This window comes from Oncorhynchus gorbuscha, linkage group LG06 (assembly GCF_021184085.1).
Source record: "Oncorhynchus gorbuscha isolate QuinsamMale2020 ecotype Even-year linkage group LG06, OgorEven_v1.0, whole genome shotgun sequence".
Taxonomy (NCBI): domain Eukaryota; kingdom Metazoa; phylum Chordata; class Actinopteri; order Salmoniformes; family Salmonidae; genus Oncorhynchus; species Oncorhynchus gorbuscha.
This window is the reverse complement of record NC_060178.1, coordinates 86,997,019-87,016,980: the sequence shown is the minus strand read 5'-3', so window position 1 is coordinate 87,016,980 and position 19,962 is coordinate 86,997,019. Positions and strand designations below refer to the sequence as shown.

At 43.0% G+C, this 19,962-nt stretch overlaps 1 protein-coding gene across 4 annotated transcripts in view; it reads left to right on the top strand.

Annotated features, from left to right (window-relative positions):
• The window catches only part of LOC124038482 (inward rectifier potassium channel 16-like), a 52,475-nt gene that overhangs the window by 26,189 nt on the left and 6,324 nt on the right, over nucleotides 1–19,962 (top strand). Inside the window, exons 1-2 of one of the 4 annotated variants that reach the window (XM_046354413.1) lie at nucleotides 6,259–6,383; nucleotides 7,786–7,888. The exons of 1 other annotated variant lie outside the window; for it this stretch is intronic. The gene's annotated coding sequence lies outside the window, so the exon portion shown is untranslated. Of the gene's footprint in view, nucleotides 1–6,251; nucleotides 6,384–7,785; nucleotides 7,898–19,962 lie in introns of those variants that run through there. 2 more of the 4 variants (XM_046354412.1, XM_046354411.1) reach the window with 2 other exon arrangements.

Below are 19,962 nucleotides of genomic sequence, written 5' to 3'. Positions count from 1 at the left end.
AAAGACACGACAATGGTAAAGAACCGCTACCCGCTACCACTCATCTCCTCGGCCTTTGAGCACCTCCAGGATGCCACTGTTTTCTCCAAGCTGGACCTACTGATCGCCTACCAACTGGTGCGGACACAGGAAGGGGGACGAGTGCAAGACTTCCATCAACACGACCAGCAGTCACCACGAGTATCTGGCCATGCCATTTGGCCAACGCGCCATCTGAGTACAGGCTCTGGTTAATGATGGTCTCCGCATCCAATGCATACCTCATCTTCTCCCGCTCTGCCCAAATAAACGTGTTCCACGTCCGACATATTTTCCAATGCCTCCTGGAGAACCAGCTTTTTGTGTAAGCAGAGAAATGTGAATCCCAACGCTCCATTATCACCTTCCTGGGTTACATCATCACTGCAGGGAGTGTATAGATGGATCCCGGGAAGGTGAAAGCTGCAAACATTCCTGGGATTAGCCAAATTTTGTCACTGCTTTATCTGGGGTTACAGCCCTGGCTTCCCTCCTGTCTGCACTCACCTCTCCCAAGGGTCCATTCACATGGTCCCCAGCTGCTGACCGGGTGTTCCGGGATCTCAAACATCGTTTCACCACAGCTCCCATCTTGGTTCATCCTGAACCGTCCCGCCAGTTCCTGGTGGAGGCCGATGCTTCGGATGTCGGAGTGGGGGCTGTCCTGTCCCAGCATTCTGCCATGAACCTCAAGCTACATCCCTGTGCGTTCTTCTCCCATCGCCTCAACACCAAGGAAAGGGACCACGATGTGGAGAATCATGAGCTTTTCATGGTGAAGATGGTGTTGGAGGAGAGGAGGCACTGGCTGGAGGGGGCAGAACATCTTTTCATTATGTGGACCGACCACAAGAACCTGGAATATCTTTGCACTGCCAAGCTTCTCAATTCCAGGCAAGCTATCTGGGCCCTGCTTTTCACCTGGTTCAACTTCTCCCTCTCATACTGACCGGGATCCAAGAATGTCAAGCCTGGTGTGCTGTCACACCGCTATAGCCCCATGACTACTACCCCGGAACCCGAGACCATCCTTCCCACCTTGTGCCTGGCGACGACACTCAGCTTGGGAATAGGGAAGCAGGTTCGTGAGGCACAGCATTTCCAGCTGAATCCCGGGCGGGGGGCCCAGATAACCAGATATTTGTTCCTGATGCGGTCCGCTCCTTGGTCCTGGAGTGGACCCACTCCTCCAGTCTTGCCTGCCACCCGGGCTCCTGTCCGACCATGGCCTTTGTGCAGCAACGCTTTTGGTGGCCTACCATGGTTCCTGACATCTCTGTGTGCGTTGCCGCATGCATGATCTGTGCGCAGAACAAGACTCCTCTGCAAGCTCTGACTGGTCTCCTTAAACCTCTGCCTGTCCCTCACCATCCCTGTTCTCACATATCCCTGGACTTTGTCACGGGTCTTCCCCCATCTAATGGCAACACCACCATCCTGACAGTAGATTCCTCTCCCCCAAGCTACCCTCTGCCAAAGAGACTGCCCAGCTCATGGTGCAGCATCAGGATCCATGGACTCCCAGTGGACATGGTCTCCAGCCAGGGCCCTCAGTTCTCATCCAGGTTCTGGAAGGCATTCTGCACTCATTTGGTCATCAGCCAGCCTGTCCTCTGGGTTCCATCCCCAGTCCAATGGCCAGTCGGAGCGAGTCAAACAAGACCTGGAGACGACGCTTGGCTGCCTGGTCTCTGCCAACACCATCTGGAGCCAGCAAATAGTGTGGGTCGAATACGCCCGCAACACCCTTCCTTGCTCTGCCACGGTTCTCTCGCCCTTTGAGTGTTTCCTGGGTTTTCAGCACCTGCTCTTACCTAACCTTTTGTGACTAGGGGGCAGTATTTTAATTTTGGAAAAATAATGTTCCCATAGTAAACGGGATATTTTGTTAGGACAAGATGCTAGAATATGCATATAATTGACAGCTTAGGATAGAAAACACTCGAAAGCTTACAAAACTGTAAAAATATTGTCTGTGAGTATAACAGAACTGATATTGCAGGCGAAAACCTGAGAAAATTCCAATCCGGAAGTGACTCATCTTTTGAAAGCTCTGCGTTCCAATGCGTCCCTATTGAGCAGTGAATGGGCTATCAACCAGATTACTTTTTCTCCTTATTCCCCAATGTGTCTACAGCATTGTGACGTAGTTTTACGCATTTATGTTGAAGAATACCCGTAAGCGGCTACATTGCGCAACTGGTTATCTGATGGCTCCCAGAATGATTCTCGCATAAAATACAGAGGTAGCCATTATTCCAAACGGTCCGACTGAAAAACCAATTGTCCCAGTGGATATATTATCGAATAGATATTTGAAAAACACCTTGAGGATTGATTATAAACAACATTTGCCATGTTTCTGTCGATATTATGGAGCTAATTTGGAATATATTCCGGGCGATTTCTCTGCCAAACGTGAAGGACAAACGGAGCTATTTCACCTACAAAAATAATATTTTGGGAAAAAAGGAACATTGGTTATCTAATTGGGAGTCTCGTGAGTGAAAACATCCGAAGCTCATCAAAGGTAAACTATTTAATTTGATTACTTTTCTGATTTCCGTGACCAAGTTACCTGCTGCTAGCTGGACAAAATGCTATGCTAGGCTATCGATAAATTTACACAAATGCTTGTCTAGCTTTGGCTGTAAAGCATATTTTGAAAATCTGAGATGACAGGGTGATTAACAAAAGGCTAAGCTGTGTCTCAATATATTTCACTTGTGATTTTCATGAATAGGAATATTTTCTAGGAATATTTATGTCCGTTCCGTTATGCTAATTAGTGCGCGGGATGGGCAGTCACTAGAGGTCGGCATACCTTCGGCCCGGATGTTTGTCCGCCGCTGTCGTTGTACCTGGAAGAGAGCCCTGTCGGCCCTTTTCAAGATCACCTCCAGGTATTGGCGACAAGCGGACCGCCACCAGACCCGGCCCACCGGTATCGTCAGAGACTATGGCTGTCCACCCTCAATGACTTCATCCTGCAGCCATTGCCTGCATTGTGGGGGAATCTTTTGTCAATAAATAATCAGGGTGTTTTTGTTTGACCCACCCAAACGTGACCAAAGACATGACTGAAACAGGAACCAATTTGCCGTGATTTGTGTGTACAGTGGATATATACAAATATATTGGAGGCTCTCTCACTGATTGATTTTAAAATGTGTACACACATTATATTATGATTTCAGTTTGTGAGTATGTGATACAGGGGTTTAGAAAGATGTCTATTTCAACATAAACTTATGGATCCTTTCACGCGCCAATCCCTTTAGCAGGATCGATTTGACAACATCCAGTGAAATTGCAGAGTACCAAATTCAAAATGCAGGAATATCAATATTAAACATTCACAAAAATATATGTGTAATAGATCAAAATAAAGCTTAACTTCTTGTTAATCAAGCCACTGTGTCAGATTTCAAAAAGGCTATAACGGCGAAAGCAGACCATGTGACTATCTGAGGACAGCGTCCCGCATACAAACACATGAAAATAATTTTTCAACCAGGCAGGTGCGGCACAAAAGTCAGAAATAGCCATATAATAAATGCCTTACCTTTGAAGATCTTCTTTTTGCAATCCCAAATGTCTCAGTGACACAATGAATGGTCATTTTGTTCGATAAATTCCTTCTTTATATCCCCAAAATGTCCATTTATTTGGTGCGTTTGATTCAGAAATAGACCGTTTCCAACTCGCCCAACATGACTACAAAGTATCTAATAAGTTACCTGTAAACTTGGTCCAAACATTTCAAACAGCGTTCCTAATCCAACCTCAGCTATCCTAAAATGTCAATAATCGATCAAATTTAATACGGAATTGTTTCTAGTACCGGATAAAAACAATGTGAAGAGCGTTCCTGTTCACGCACACCAAAATAGTAGGGACCTTCAGAGCGACACATGGAACGAATAGCCCTACCTCTTCCTTTCTCAAAAGAAAAACATTGAACAATCTCTAAAGACTTTTGACATCTAGTGGAAGCCATAGGAACTGCAACCAGGTTCTTCATAAATAGGGCTTCCCATAGAAACCCTTTGGGAAATCCTATGACCTCAATGCTTTTTTCCCTGGATGGTTTGTCCTCAGGTTCTTGCGTGCCAATTCCGTTTTGTTATACTCACAGACATAATTCTAACAGCTGTAGAACCTTTGGAGTATTTTCTATCCAAATAGACCAATTATATGCATATCCTAGCTCCTGGCCCTGAGTAACAGGCAGTTTACTTTGGGCACGCTTTACATTCGGACGTCAAGTGAGAAGAAGTCAACATTAAAAAGAAAACCTTGTGTAAAGAAGGGCAACACTGCCATTTGATCTGAGCCTTGGTGTTAGAAAATCACATTAGTGTCCAACTTTAACTTGTTAGGGGGTTATATTCCTGTGCGGGTAGCGTGACTACAGCTCAAGCTCATTACCATAAAGCACAATGCGCAAAAATATTCCTAAAAATATTTAACCTCCACACATTAACAAGTAAAATAGCTCAAATGAAAGATAAACAAGTTGTTTATCTAGCCAGCAAGTCAGATTTCTAAAATGTTTTACGGCGAAAACATAGCACATATTTATGTCAAACCACCACCTCAGACATAGCTCATTAGCATAGCCAAGTAGGAAAAAATATGCAATCAACAAACGCAGGATTAAAAGAAAAATCATTTCACTAACCTTTTGAAATCTTCATCAGATGACAGTAATATAATATGTTACACAGTACATTCATTGTTTTTTCAATAATATGCTATATATATCCATAAATCTCTGTTTACAATGATGCATCGTTCAAAAAATGCTACTAAAATGTCCGGAGAAATTAAATAGCTCCGGCAGATAACGTCAGCTAACAAGGAATACACATCATAAACTTTGACTAAATATGCATGTTTTACATATGTATAGGAAGATACACTTCTTCTAAATGCAAACGCTGTGTTACTTTTATTTACATTTTGCGTTTACTAGGCTATAATAGGGAGTCGGCGCTCCCACATTAGCATAATGACTCCTCTATCTTGGAGTGGACAGAAACCCTAAATTAACACATAAATATTCCCTTACCTTTGCTGTTCTTCCATCAGAAGACCTGGAAGGGATTATACTCACCAAATTAGCGTTCAGTTTTCAAGTCTGCGTCTTTCGGTTCTCAAAATAGCCTGATTTTTGGTCAAAATGTAGGCAAAATTGAAGTGGGTGCGCACCAAAACGTCGAAAATATATATCATATGTCGAGTAAACTTGTCAAACTATGTTCATAATTAAGCTTTAACATGTTATAAAGGTCTACAGCAATTGTGAGGACGAAGCGAAACACACACGTCTTTTAATCGATCCTGAGGGAAAGAGAGAAAATGTGCAGAGCGCGCAAATAGGTGCACTGTTTTTTGGCGTGACCGAGACCTTTCGGCACGCTCAAAGTCTCATGAGCGCGTGATTCTCACAGTTACACGCCTCATTGGAAGCAGGCTTCCCGCTGAACACATACAGACTCTTCACAGGCTTGTAACTGCTTGGTACGATGACGTCAAAGTGGTGCCAACTTTTTCCATTACAAGAGAGACTTTGGGAGAATGCATGCCCTGACACTTCTGCTTTACATAGAGACAAAATTTAAACGATTTTAGAAGCGTTAGAGTGTTTTCTATTCGATAATATTTTTTATATGCATATATTAGCAACTTTTGAAAAAAAAATATCCTGTTTTATATGGGTACCCAAATCCTCCAGAAGGGGCAGTAAACCGTGGTATCCTGAACAGGCTAAGCTGTTTCAGATGCACCTCCCCAGACTTCATTCTTTGCCTTTTGTCTCCAGTCGGCTGCTTTTGCCTTAGCAATCATACACGCCCAAGATCTTCTGTTCTGCTCATGGCAAAGTAATCTCACTGAGTCTACCTTTAAATTATGAAGTCACTGTGACCCGCCATATTCAGTAGCTTGAATACCCCATTAGAATAAAAGAAAGCTTGATAAACCCATCAGATTTTTGACCCCCCCCTGAAAAATTAAAAATAATTCCTGATGGTTTTTATTTTATTTTATTTTGTTTTGGAGTCAAACATAATAGTTTTAGTATAGTTTATGTTTTTCAAACAGATTTGTTATTTTATTTCAGTTTCCTTAATCGTTTTTGTAATGATTTGTTTTTAGTTTACAATAATAACCTTGACACACACACACACGCACACACCTTAGGGGAGGTGTTATTCTTTACTTTGTGCAGCTAGAGGTGGGTTGATTCATTCTTGCAGGCACGGACGTTGTTACACCTGTGCCAGTCTCTGCTTTGGTAGCAGTCTCATTCACAGGTTGACGGACTCCAGACACTGATTCATCAACTACTTTTGTAACAGGTATGAAACAACCATGCATTCTCTCTCTCTTTCTCATTTTAGTCCCATACGGAAAAAAATACATGTCAATATATTTAACGTCACATAAATAAATACTTCAGATACATTTGCATCTTTGCTAATATAATATTCCAGAAATGCATGGCTATGACATTTAGTCTATAGTGTGGCCAAAGTGGTTCCTAATTTGACTTCTTAAATCAGACATGAATCCCCTTGTGACATGGAGAATGGAACCTTGTTGTGTGCAATAAGGTGAGGCAATTTAATGCAATATTCACAAAACGTTTCATTATTTAAACATTTCTGACCTGTCTATCTATGGGTAACAGGGTGAAATGTTATGCTTAACACGCTCAGGTTTTCACCACAAAACACCAGAAAATTGCCAAAAAGATTAGAATCAGCTCACCTGCTTCTACACTATGATTTGACTTTCAGATATTTATTTTGAATGTTTCTTTTGAATGTATCAATGTTTCTTTTGAAATAAATATTTAAACCATTTTAGAAGGAGAGTTCAGTTCCCGTAACAGGATTGACCTTAAAATGAGGGAGGGACAGACATAAATGAATTACTAACCACATTAAATAAATAACAATCTTCAGAATTAACTTTGTCAAAGCAACAAAATTACTTAGGCTTTACAATTATGTTGAAAACGTAAGAGCATTTAATAAAATAAATATATTATAATTGTTTTTCTTCACATACACCGGTTAGGTGCAGTGAAATGTGTTGTTTTACAGGGTCAGCCATAGTAGTATGGCACCCCTGGAGCAAATTAGGGTTACGTGCCTTGCTCAAGGGCACATCGACAGCTTTTTCACTTTGTTGGCTTGGGTATTTGAACCAGTGACCAATGTTCTAACAGCTAGGCTACCTGCCGCCCTATTTTGGGGGGTTAGTGAGTTCAAATCTTCCTAGAAGTCACAGAGCGTGCACAGTGGGACATGTCAAAAAGCATGTCTTTATTCATATTGAAAATCCAATGTATTGAATTGTTCATGTGGTCTATATTAAAGGGCACTTAATTTCATATAATAGTGTCAATTAAATATTGGTGTCATGTATCTGTGCTTTACTACTTTTTCACCAAGAAAGCAAATCTATACACAGATTAGTGCTGGTATTTGTTGGGTGTCAACGTTTTGTTTTCAGATTTAAGTGTTGAGACACAACAGCTAAGTAAGGCTAAAGTGTACACTGACAACTAGGATCTGACAACTACGATCTGCTGACAGCAACAACAAAGGAAAACCTGAGAGAGAACATGTTGTAATCTAAGCTATTTAATTACAGACCTACCATGCATGACTGGTTTTACAAAAAAGGGTAGTTGTCAAGGGTGATAGGTAAAGTTTTGTTGATCAAACGTTTTCCTTTGAACTTTTATTCAAGGTTAAAGAAAAATCTATAGTAAGTATCAGAATATCAGCCCCTACATCAGCCCCTACAAAAACAAGACAGACAGAAGAGAAGTAAACAGGATTATTACATCAAGGTATATACAGTAAGTACTTTGTCTGAATATCTAGAAAGGTGTAAACTGGGTGAATGACAGTAATTGCCATTTGTTTCTTTGTCACTAAACCACAGGAAAGACTTCACGCTTTATGAATACGGGTCTTGCACGCCTAGTAATATGATGTTCTAGAATGCTCTAGATTGCCTGGCCTCAGGGGAACTGAAGGTTAAAAGGGGTGACAGAGGGCCTAGGGCAGAATAGGGGGCTGGGGCCACCTGCGTGAAGTACACCGTTCTGTGCCAGTGAACCCTGGATGGGGTGGCAGAATGTTATTAGTTGAATATTAAGTGAGCATGTAATGGAGTTGTAAGCAAGGGCCCTGAGCAGTACAGGAAATAAACCCTGTTTGTTGGCCAAAGTGTTTTCCCTTGGTTTATCCCTCTAGTCCAGTTGTCCCTGAATCGTTGACACGCAGCTGTGTGCCATTGTGGAACAGTGGCTAAACTAGCCTGGTCCCCAAATCTTGCCATTGGTGTGACAATGACAGATCTGAGATGAGGCTTGAGCTAAGCATTATGCGAGCTTGCTGCTTGCTTAGGGTCTGTGTTAGGGAAAAGTTTACTGTAGGGCATAGCCTGCTTTACTTTGGCTGTGTGTACTTTATGTAGGTGTCGAGTCAGCTGCGCTGTTTTGTACACAAAAGGCATACGTTCCAGCAACAGGGTAGAGGCTGAATTGCAGGTGAATTGTGCAGGCATTGAGTGCAGTAAGGCAAAGGTTTTCAGCACAAACATGCATTCTGGAAGGGCACCAGCTTTACGGAATATTACTGCACACAAGCAAGCGATGTGTGTGCACTGTGCACAGCAAGGACAATCAGAGATGATAGGAGTAAATAGGTGCACAAAATAAGAAAAAAAATGGTTTTAATATATTTAACATCATATAAAAATGTAAAAATCTAACATTTGCATCTAATGCCTGAAAATGTCTTCCAGAGATGCATACAGCACCTTCAGAAAGTATTCATACCCCTTGACTTCCACATTTTATGTTACAGCCTGAATTTGAAATATATATATATTTAATTCACCCACACAATATCCCATTTACCCCGTTTAAACATGTTTTTTGACATTTTTGCTATTTTATTGAAAATGAAATATCTCATTTACATAAGTATGGACAACCTTGAGTCAATACTTTGTAGAAGCTCCTTTGGCAGCGATTACAGCTTTGAGTTATCTTGTGTATGTCTGTACCAGCTTTGCACATGCAGATTTAGGGATTTTCTCACAATTTTAGGTGCAGATTTTCTCAAGTTCTATTCATTTAGATGGGGAGCGGTGGTGAACAGCAATATTGAATTTAAAAGCCTGCTATGTGAAATTAAGTGCCCTTCAATATAGACCACATGGAGAATTAAATTAATATGGATATGGATCAATATGGATAAATACTTGCTAAAGTGTCAAAATTCAGCATTTTGAAATGTCCCTCCATTCACCCTCTGTGACTTTTAAGATAACGTTAAACCACTAACCCCCCAAAATACATTCCACAGATTTTCAATGGGATTCAAATCTGTGCTTTGGCTGTGCCACTCAAGAACTTTCACATTCTTGTTCTGACATGGTGTTTTGAATTCAGGACAAATGGTAAAATGTTTGTCTCATCAGACCACATAATCTTTTGCCCTATGTTCTCAGTCTTTCATGTGCCTTTTCATAAAACTCTAGGCGTGCTGTCATGTGCCTTTTTCTCAGAAGTGGCTTCTCTCTGGCCACTCCCCCATATATCCCAGATTGGTGAAGTGCTTTAGAGACTGTTGTACTTCCGACAGGTTCTCCCATCTCAGCCAAGGAACTCTAGTGATCATTGAGTGATCTCGAGTGATCATTGTGTTCTTGGTCATCTAAAAGCAACTGCATTTCTTGGTCTTTACAATTATTGTAAAAATGAGTATTTTGGGGGTTTAGTGGGTTAACATTTTCCTAGAAGTCACAGAGGGTGAATGGAGGGACATTTGAAAATGCAGAATTTTGGCACTTTAGCAAGTCTTCATTCATATTGAAAATCGGGTTTGTTGAATTCTCCCTGTGGTCTGTACTAAAGGGGATTTCATATAACAGGCTTTTAAAATTCAATATTGGTGCATCATTTCTACTTATCATATCAAAGGGATTCAAAAGACACACATTTCGAGGAGTGACCCAGTACAGGTTAAGTTCTACCCATTGGATGTTGGTTGCAATGCTCTTGTCAAATTGATATATGCATATGAAAATATATTCTAAAGTATTTTCTTTAATGTATTTCAGAATTTACTGTATTTTGAAATATAAATGACAATTCATTCTGATGCATATAACATATTATAACATAACATAACATAATACATTATTTTTTTTTTTTTTTTAAGCAAGTTATCTGGACAATTTTAAGTCCCGAACAGTAATTAGGATTCCCATGTAAAAAAGCCTTTTCAGTCACTGAAATATCACACATAATATTTGTTTTGGGTCGAAATGTTCCAAATTCTCTCATGGCTAACTCCCAGGAAGTTTGAAAACACAGGCTAAGTGGGCGGGGAACTTATATTCAGGAACTCACCTTGACTGACAGTTCTTTGAAACACCTTCATCAAGCAACTTGGAAGCAGTGAGCAGTGTTGCAATAAAATCATCTCAAGCAGATTTGGTGACACACAATACAACTAAAACACTGAAATTGCATTGATAATGTCAATTTTGTTCATATACATCTCCTGTTTGGCATGTCTCTTGTGATGCATTTCCCAGCAGCACTGACAGAGAGTTTTGAAACCCCACCCCCACCCCATGGGGGAGGGGACCAGTAACTTTATGATCAAACTTTATCAATGTAGAAGCAACAGTCATGTTTAATCCTTTGGTCATCATACTTTGATCTGGTTTCACCCAAATATCATCCCATTTCATGAAAAACATGATTTTTTAAAATTTAATTTAAATTTTAAAAATTAAATACAGTATGTTGTGTCCATTTGGATTTGTGTGTTTTGTTTTCCGTTTAACCATAGTCAGTGTAAATATGTGTTGCTTTAGGCAAAATACATAGAATATACTGCTGTGATTAAGAGTTTCATGACCTGTGAAATGTGATTAAAATTAGTGTTATTATACCGTATAACAGTCTAACAGAAGGAGGATTCACTTTCAAAAGGAGACAGTTGTGGTAATGTAAAGATGATGCTCAGACATACAGGAGTTTCCATTCAATAGTATATTATTGTCAGAATTTTAACATTGTGGTTTCCAAAATTATGTTTTGTTTCCTTCTTTCATTCTTTCACAAGAAGAAGAGCCGACTTCGGCGGAAGTCGTGACAGAAGCAGAGTTTGAGACCATAAAGTCTGGTTGACTCAGATAGGCGGAGAATAGGAGTGATTGCACTCGGATGGAAAAAGAGAGAATGCTTTCAGTGGTGTGTGTGTGTGTGTGAGTAAAGAGGATGCTTTCAGTGGTGTGTGTGTGTGTGTGAGAGTAAAGAGGATGCGCTCAGTGGTTTGGCTGTGATGGAGCCTTCTTCTGCCCATGATCGTTCCAGTTTCCACATGAATTCTTCTCCTCAGCCTCAGTCTAACCTAGACCAATTCAGTCCTGTGGCGTTCCTTTACTGGCTTGTAGACAACACAACACTTTTGACTCCACCCAAATAAAAGTATCTTCAACAGTGGACCATGCACTGCCTTGCATGCACAATCTCATCCATTTCGAGTAACAGGTTTAAGATGAGTACAGAATTATTTGTCTAAGTACACTGCAAAATCCAATTACTGTTGAGTTAGTAATCTGAAATTAATACTATCCAACCACTGGCACTTGACTCAAAACGTGTATTTTTGCTGGTTCTACAAACAATCAACATGTCACAAAATTTAAACCACCCTAGTTACTGTAAGTGTTACGTGTTTCTCCTTAGATGACCTTTGTAAGACAAAATATATAAGTTACAGGAAGCCCTGTGAGTGGCAGGGCAATAGAAACAAAATGCAGTAGGGAAAAATACACCTCTGCATAATCATGCCACATGATACTTCCAAGTAGCTGAAAACACCACAGAAAATAAATGGGGCCAACAGGGTCTGTTGCCATGGGTTTTTGCATCTCTAGGCAACTGCCTCATTATGATAAACGGTATTGACACAGTGCATGGACGCAGGAAAAAAGGGAATCATAGATGGTAAACATTCCCAGATTAACATTTTAAAATAGCATCTTGAGAGCAGAAAAGTGCGCCATGGGAGAAAAGACAAAATATGAAGAAGAACCAATAAGAAAAAAAGAAAACCACTTCCATGAAATTATGAACAACCAGCTGTGGAAAAAAGTAGGCAATAAAGTGTCTGCCACTCCCTTCCTCTCTCTCTTCCCCCTTGTCAATATGCCTTGTCTCAAAGTTTTCACTGTCAACAAAAAAGCGTCCTTAGCTTTCTTCTCTCGAGCACTAATCACAAACGCAGGTACACTGAACAAAAATATAAACGCAACATGTAAAATGTTGGTGCCGTGTTTGTCATGCAGGTGATAGAGGACCCAAAAGCGACTTAACAGAAACAGAGTTTATTTAAGTCCAAACAGGGAATAACAGAAATCCTCTAGTCTGTAGAGGGGAATAACTGGAGAAGCGGCCACAGACTGCAGGTCGCTTCGGGTAGGCGCAGGCCGTAGTAGACAGAGACACCTGCTCACACGCAGCATCTGATGAAGGCAAAAAACACGACAGGACAGGGCGATACACAATCACAGCAAAAACACGACAGGACAGGGCGAAACGCAATCACAGCATGGTGAATACTAAACAAGGAACCGACGGGACAGGAACGGAACACAAAGGAATAAATAGGGACTCTAATCAGGGGAAAGGATCGGGAACAGGTGTGGGAAGACTAAATGATGATTAGGGGAATAGGAACAGCTGGGAGCAGGAACGGAACGATAGAGAGAAGAGAGAGCGAGAGAGTGAGAGGGGAGGGGGAGAGAGAGGGATAGAAAGAGGGAAAGAACCCAATAAGACCAGCAGAGGGAAACGAACAGAATGGGGAGCACAGGGACAAGACATGATAATAAATGACAAACATGACAGTACCCCCACTCACCGAGCGCCTCCTGGCGCACTCGAGGAGGAATCCTGGCGGCAACGGAGGAAATCATCGATGAGTGAACGGTCCAGCACGTCCCGAGACGGAACCCAACTCCTCTCCTCAGGACCGTAACCCTCCCAATCCACTAAGTATTGGTGACCCCGTCCCCGAGAACGCATGTCCATGATCTTATGTACCTTGTAAATAGGTGCGCTCTCGACAAGGACGGGAGGGGGAGGGAAGAGACGGGGTGCGAAGAAAGGGCTTAACACAGGAGACATGGAAGACAGGATGGACGCGACGAAGATGTAAAGTCAGGATTGACGACCTGGGAGACACGGAACGGACCAATGAACCGCGGAGTCAACTTACGAAGCTGTCGTAAGAGGAAGGTTAGTGGAAAGCCACACTCTCTGGCCGCAACAATACCTTGGACTCTTAATCCTGCGTTTATTGGCGGCTCTCACAGTCTTCCCGCAGACAAAGGCAGACCGGTAATGAAGTCTAAGGCGATGTGAGACCATGGTCGAAGGAATGGGGAGCGGTCTGAGACGATGCTTTGCGCGCAGTCCGAACAAGCAGCCACGAAACGGCGCGTGTCACGCTCCTGAGTCGGCCACCAAAAGCGCTGGCGAATAGACGCAAGAGTGCCTCGAACACCGGGATGACCAGCTAACTTGGCAGAGTGAGCCCACTGAAGAACAGCCAGACGAGTGGAAACAGGAACGAAAAGGAGGTTACTCGCAGTGTGCGTGAGTGTGCTTAACCTGTCTTTCAATTCCCCAGACTGTTAACCCGACAACACGCCCATAAGGAAGAATCCCCTCGGGATCAGTAGAAGCCACAGAAGAACTAAACAGACGGGATAAGGCATCAGGCTTGGTGTTCTTGCTACCCGGACGGTAAGAAATCACAAACTCGAAACGAGCGAAAAACAACGCCCAACGAGCTTGACGGGCATTAAGTCGTTTGGCAGAACGGATGTACTCAAGGTTCTTATGGTCTGTCCAAACGACAAAAGGAACGGTCGCCCCCTCCAACCACTGATTCGCCTAGGGCTAAGCGGATGGCGAGCAGTTCACGGTTACCCACATCAGTTGCGCCAGATGGCGACAGGCGATGAGAAAAATAAGCGCAAGGATGAACCTTATCGTCAGACTGGACGCTGGGATAGAATGGCTCCCAGTACCTCTGAAGCGTCAACCTCGACAATGAATTGTCTAGTGACGTCAGGAGTAACGAGGATTAAAACGTTCTTTTAGAAGATCAAAAGCTCCCTGGGCGGAACCGGACCACTTAAAACACGTCTTTAAGAGCTGTGAGAGGGGCAGCAACTTGACCAAATGAAACGCCGATAGAAATTAGCGAAACCTAAAAAGCGCTGCAACTCGACACGTGACCTTGGAATGACAGCTTGGACCACGGAATCCATCTGAATGCCTTCAGCGGAAATAACGGAACCGAGAAAAGTAACGGAGGAGACATGAAAAGAGCACTTCTCAGCCTTTACGTAGAGACAATTCTCTAAAAGGCGCTGTAGAACACGTCGAACGTGCTGAACATGAATCTCGATGACGGAGAAAAAATCAGGATATCGTCAAGATAGACAAAAACAAAGATGTTCAGCATGTCTCTCAGAACATCATTAACTAATGCCTGAAAAACAGCTGGCGCATTGGCGAGACCGAACGGCAGAACCCGGTACTCAAAATGCCCTAACGGAGTGTTGAGTTTTCCAGTCCCCCTCTCTGATGCGCACGAGATGGTAAGCGTTACGAAGGTCCAACTTAGTAAAGCACCTGGCTCCCTGCAGAATCTCGAAGGCTGATGACATAAGGGGAACGGATAACGATTCTTAACCGTTATGTCATTCAGCCCTCGATAATCCACGCAGGGGCGCAGAGTACCGTCCTTCTTCTTAACAAAAAGAACAAGAAGGCACTATGGTGTCAAGAGACACAGACAAATAATCTAAACGTTCGGGAGCCGACAGAGAGTATAGTCTACCTCGAGGAGGAGTGGTCCCCGGAAGGAGATCAATACTACAATCATACGACCGGTGAGGAGGAAGGGAGTTGGCTCGGGACCGACTGAAGACCGTGCGCAGATCATGATATTCCTGCACTCCTGTCAAATCGCCAGGTTCCTCCTGAGAAGTAGGGACAGAAAAACGGGAGGGATGGCAGACATTAAACACTTCACATGACAAGAAACGTTCCAGGATAGGATAGAATTACTAGACCAATTAATAGAAGGATTATGACATACTAGCCAGGGATGACCCAAAACAACAGGTGTAAACGGTGAACGGAAAATCAAAAAGAAATAGTCTCACTGTGGTTACCAGATACTGTGAGAGTTAAAAGTGTCTCAAATTTGATACTGGGAAGATGACTACCATCTAAGGCAAACATGGGCGTAGGCTTGTCTAACGGTCTGAAAGGAATGTTATGTTTCCGAACCCATGCTTCGTCCATGAAACAACCCTCAGCCCCAGAGTCAATCAAGGCACTGCAAAAACCGGTCCAGCGTAGATGGACCGACATAGTAGTACAAGATCTAGATGAAGAGGCCTGAGTAGTAGCGCTCACCAGTAGCCCTCCGCTTACTGATGGGCTCTGGCCTCTTACTGGACATGAATTAACAAAATGTCCAGCAACTCCGCAATAGAGGCACAGGCGGTTGGTGATCCTCCGTTCCCTCTCCTTAGTCGAGATGCGAATCCCTCCCAGCTGCATGGGCTCAGTCTCAAAGCCAGAGGAGGGAGATGGTTGCATGCGGAGCAGGGAAACACCGTTGATGCGAGCTCTCTTCCACGAGCCCGGTGACGAAGATCTACCCGTCGTTCTATGCGGATGGCGAGAGCAATCAAAGAGTCCACATCTGAAGGAACCTCCCGGGAGAGAATCTCATCCTTAACCACTGCGTGGAGTCCCTCCAGAAAAAGCGAGCAGCGCCGGCTCGTTCCACTCACTAGAGGCAGCAAGAGTGCGAAACTCAATAGAATAATCCGTTATGGACCGTTCACCTTGGCATAAGGAAGCCAGGGCCCTAGAAGCCTCCCTACCAAAAACTGAACGGTCAAAAACCCGAATCATCTCCTCTTTAAAGTTCTGGAACTTGTTAGAGCAATCAGCCCTTGCCTCCCAGATAGCTGTGCCCCATTCTCGAGCCCGGCCAGTAAGGAGTGAAATGACGTAAGCAACCCGAGCTCTCTCTAGAGTATGTGTTGGGTTGGAGAGAGAACACAATCTCACACTGCGTGAGAAAGGAGCGGCACTCAGTGGGCTGCCCGGAGTAGCAAGGTGGGTTATTAACCCTAGGTTCTGGAGGCTCGGCAGGCCAGGAAGTAACAGGTGGCACGAGACGTAGACTCTGGAACTGTCCAGAGAGGTCGGAAACCTGAGCGGCCAGGTTCTCCACGGCATGGCGAGCAGCAGACAATTCCTGCTCGTGTCTGCCGAGCATGGCTCCTTGGATCTTGACGGCAGTGTAACGAGCGTCTGAAGTCGCTGTCCATTCCTTGGTCGGTTCCTTCTGTCATGCAGGTGATAGAGGACCCAAAAGCGACTTAACAGAAACAGAGTTTATTTAAGTCCAAACAGGGAATAACAGAAATCCTCTAGTCTGTAGAGGGGAATAACTGGAGAAGCGGCCACAGACTGCAGGTCGCCCGGGTAGGCGCAGGCCGTAGTAGACAGAGACACCTGCTCACACGCAGCATCTGATGAAGGCAAAAAACACGACAGGACAGGGCGATACACAATCACAGCAAAAACACGACAGGACAGGGCGAAACGCAATCACAGCATGGTGAATACTAAACAAGGAACCGACGGGACAGGAACGGAACACAAAGGAATAAATAGGGACTCTAATCAGGGGAAAGGATCGGGAACAGGTGTGGGAAGACTAAATGATGATTAGGGGAATAGGAACAGCTGGGAGCAGGAACGGAACGATAGAGAGAAGAGAGAGCGAGAGAGTGAGAGGGGGAGGGGGAGAGAGAGGGATAGAAAGAGGGAAAGAACCCAATAAGACCAGCAGAGGGAAACGAACAGAATGGGGAGCACAGGGACAAGACATGATAATAAATGACAAACATGACAGTGTTTCATGAACTGAAATAAAAGATGCAAGAAAAAAAATGTATTTCTCATAAATGTTGTGCACAAATTGTGTTTACAACACTGGTAGTGAGCATTTTTCATTTTTCAAGATAATCCATCCACCTGACAGGTGTGGCATATCAAGAAGCTGATTAAAAAGCATGATCATTACCCAGGTGCACCTTGCTCTGGAGACAATAAAATGTCAGTCTAAAATGTGCAGTTTTGTCACAAAACACAATGCCACAGACGTCTCAAGTTTTGAGGGAGAGCGCAAATGGCATGATGACTGCAGGAATGTCCACCAGCACTGTTACCAGAGAATTGAATGTACATTTTTTGACCAATGTAATTTTACAGAATTTGGCAATATGCCCAACCGGCTTCACAAATGCAGACCTGTCACGGCTGTCGTAAGAACGGGACCAAGGCGCATCGGATGTTGAGTTCCACATATTTATTGCAAAGTGAAACTTAAAGAAAAAACAATAAATCAATAACCGTGACTACGTGGTGCACAAACACAAAACAATATCCCACAAACACAGGTGGGAAAAATAGCTACTTAAATATGATCCCCAATTAGAGACAACGATTACCAGCTGCCTCTAATGGGGAATCATATAAAACACCAACATAAAAAGTATAAATTAGAAAACAACATAGAAATTACTGACCTACAACACCATAGAGAAACAAGGGCTCTCTATGGTCAGGGTGTGACAAGACCATGTGTAACCGCACCAGCCCAGGCTTCCACATCCGGCTTCTTGACCTGAGGGATCGTCTGAGACCAGCCACCTGGACAACTGATGAAACTGTGGGTTTGCACAAACAAAGAATTTCTCCACAAACTCGTCATCCTCACCAGGGTCTTGACCTGACTGCAGTTTGGCGTCGTAACCGATTTCAGTGGGCATATGCTCACCGTCGATGGCCATTGGCAGACTGGAGATATGTGCTCTTCACGGATGAATCCCAGTTTCAACTGTACGGGGCAGATGGCAAACAGCGTGTATGGCATTAGCTGATGTCAACATTGTGAACAGAGTGCCTCATGGTGGCGCTGGGGTTATGGTATAGGCAGGCATAAGCTATGGACAATGAACACAATTGCATTTTTTCAATGGCAATTTGAATGCACAGAGATTCTGTGACGAGATCCTAAGGGACCATTGTCCTTTCATTCATCTGCCGCCATCAACTCATGTTTCAGCATGATAATGCATCCCTATGTCGCAAGGATCTGTACACAATTCCTGGAAGCTGAAAATGTCCCAATTCTTCCATGACCTGCAAACTCACCAGACATTAAAATCATTGAAATTGTTTAATGTTGCGCTGATATTTTTGTTGGACCCTTCTGAAATGTTGGGACTTTGTCAAGCTGCTCTATATATCGACGTATCGACGTGTACAACAGTGTGCCCCAGTTCCAGCAAATATCCAGCAACTTCGAACAACCACTGAAGGGGAGTGGGACAACATTCCACCGGCCACAATCAACAGCCTGATTAACTCTATGTAAAGGATATGTGTCAAGTGTGCATGAGAATAATGGTGGTTACACCAGATACTGACTAGTTTTCTGATCCACGCCTTTTTTTAAGGTATCTGTGACCAATAGATGCATATCTGTATTCCCAGTCATGTGAAATCCATAGATTAGGGCCTAATTAATTTATTGATATGTACTGTCACTCAGTAAAACAAACAAGTACACAATTCCTGGAAGCTGAAAATGTCCCAATTCTTCCATGACCTGCAAACTCACCAGACATTAAAATCGTTTAAATTGTTTCATGTTGCGCTGATATTTTTGTTGGACCAATCTGAAATGTTACGACTTTGTCAAGCTGCAGTAACCGACACAATTGACAATGATTTCTGTGTCATTTGGAGGAATGAAAATGAATCTAACTTTTGTGCACTAGTGCGGCGACTAAGCAAAAATACTCAAATGTGCATTTCGCGATAAAAGCACCAAAGTTGGCACATAGGTAAATGCAAGCAGACTGAAAAGATGTAGCCACCCCGGATTTGGCCCCTGGGGGGCATTGCAGTCACTATAACAAAAAAATAACTAAGGAATTGAAATACATATTTTGCCTTAAATCAATGTATCTGGTGAGAGTCTCATCTTTGAGATTCAATTGGAACTGAGCTGATAGCCCATAGCATTCTAAAGTTAGAGCTACAAGTGTGTTGGCACCGGTGCCCATATCACCCATATTAGAAGCCATCTTTGGTCATACCGGTATGTCAGATTAGCTCAATCACCAATATCTCAGACTCTAAGTATCACAGAAAAACAACACTTTGAATAAATAACAGACATGCTCATGAAAATAATTTTCTAGAAACTGTTAGAAACATAACAAAACATAAACAAAAACATGTTTTTTTACATCAATTTTGACTATAAATGTATGAACAATTATTAAAATCAGCTTAATTTGGAGCATTTAAACCATTTACTTGTTTTATAAAAGGTTAACTAGAGTCAATGTCCGTTCCCCGAGAAAATCGAATTAGCATTATTTTTATTTTTTTATTTTATTTATTTAACCTTTATTTAACCAGGCAAGTCAGTTAAGAACATATTCTTATTTTCAATGACGGCCTGGGAACAGTGGGTTAACTGCCTGTTCAGGGGCAGAACGACAGATTTGTACCTTGTCAACTCGCAACCTTCTGGTTACTAGTCCAACGCTCTAACCACTAGGCTACGCTGCCGCCCCAGCAAAAGTAATTTTGCATGAGCTGCGTCTCAATCCACCGATGGCCTTCCACATCTGCGTTGGAAGGGGGCCGAGCTACAGTGGTGTAGATGTAAGATCTTTCTTATATCGTTCAGATATAGGACAGACACTATA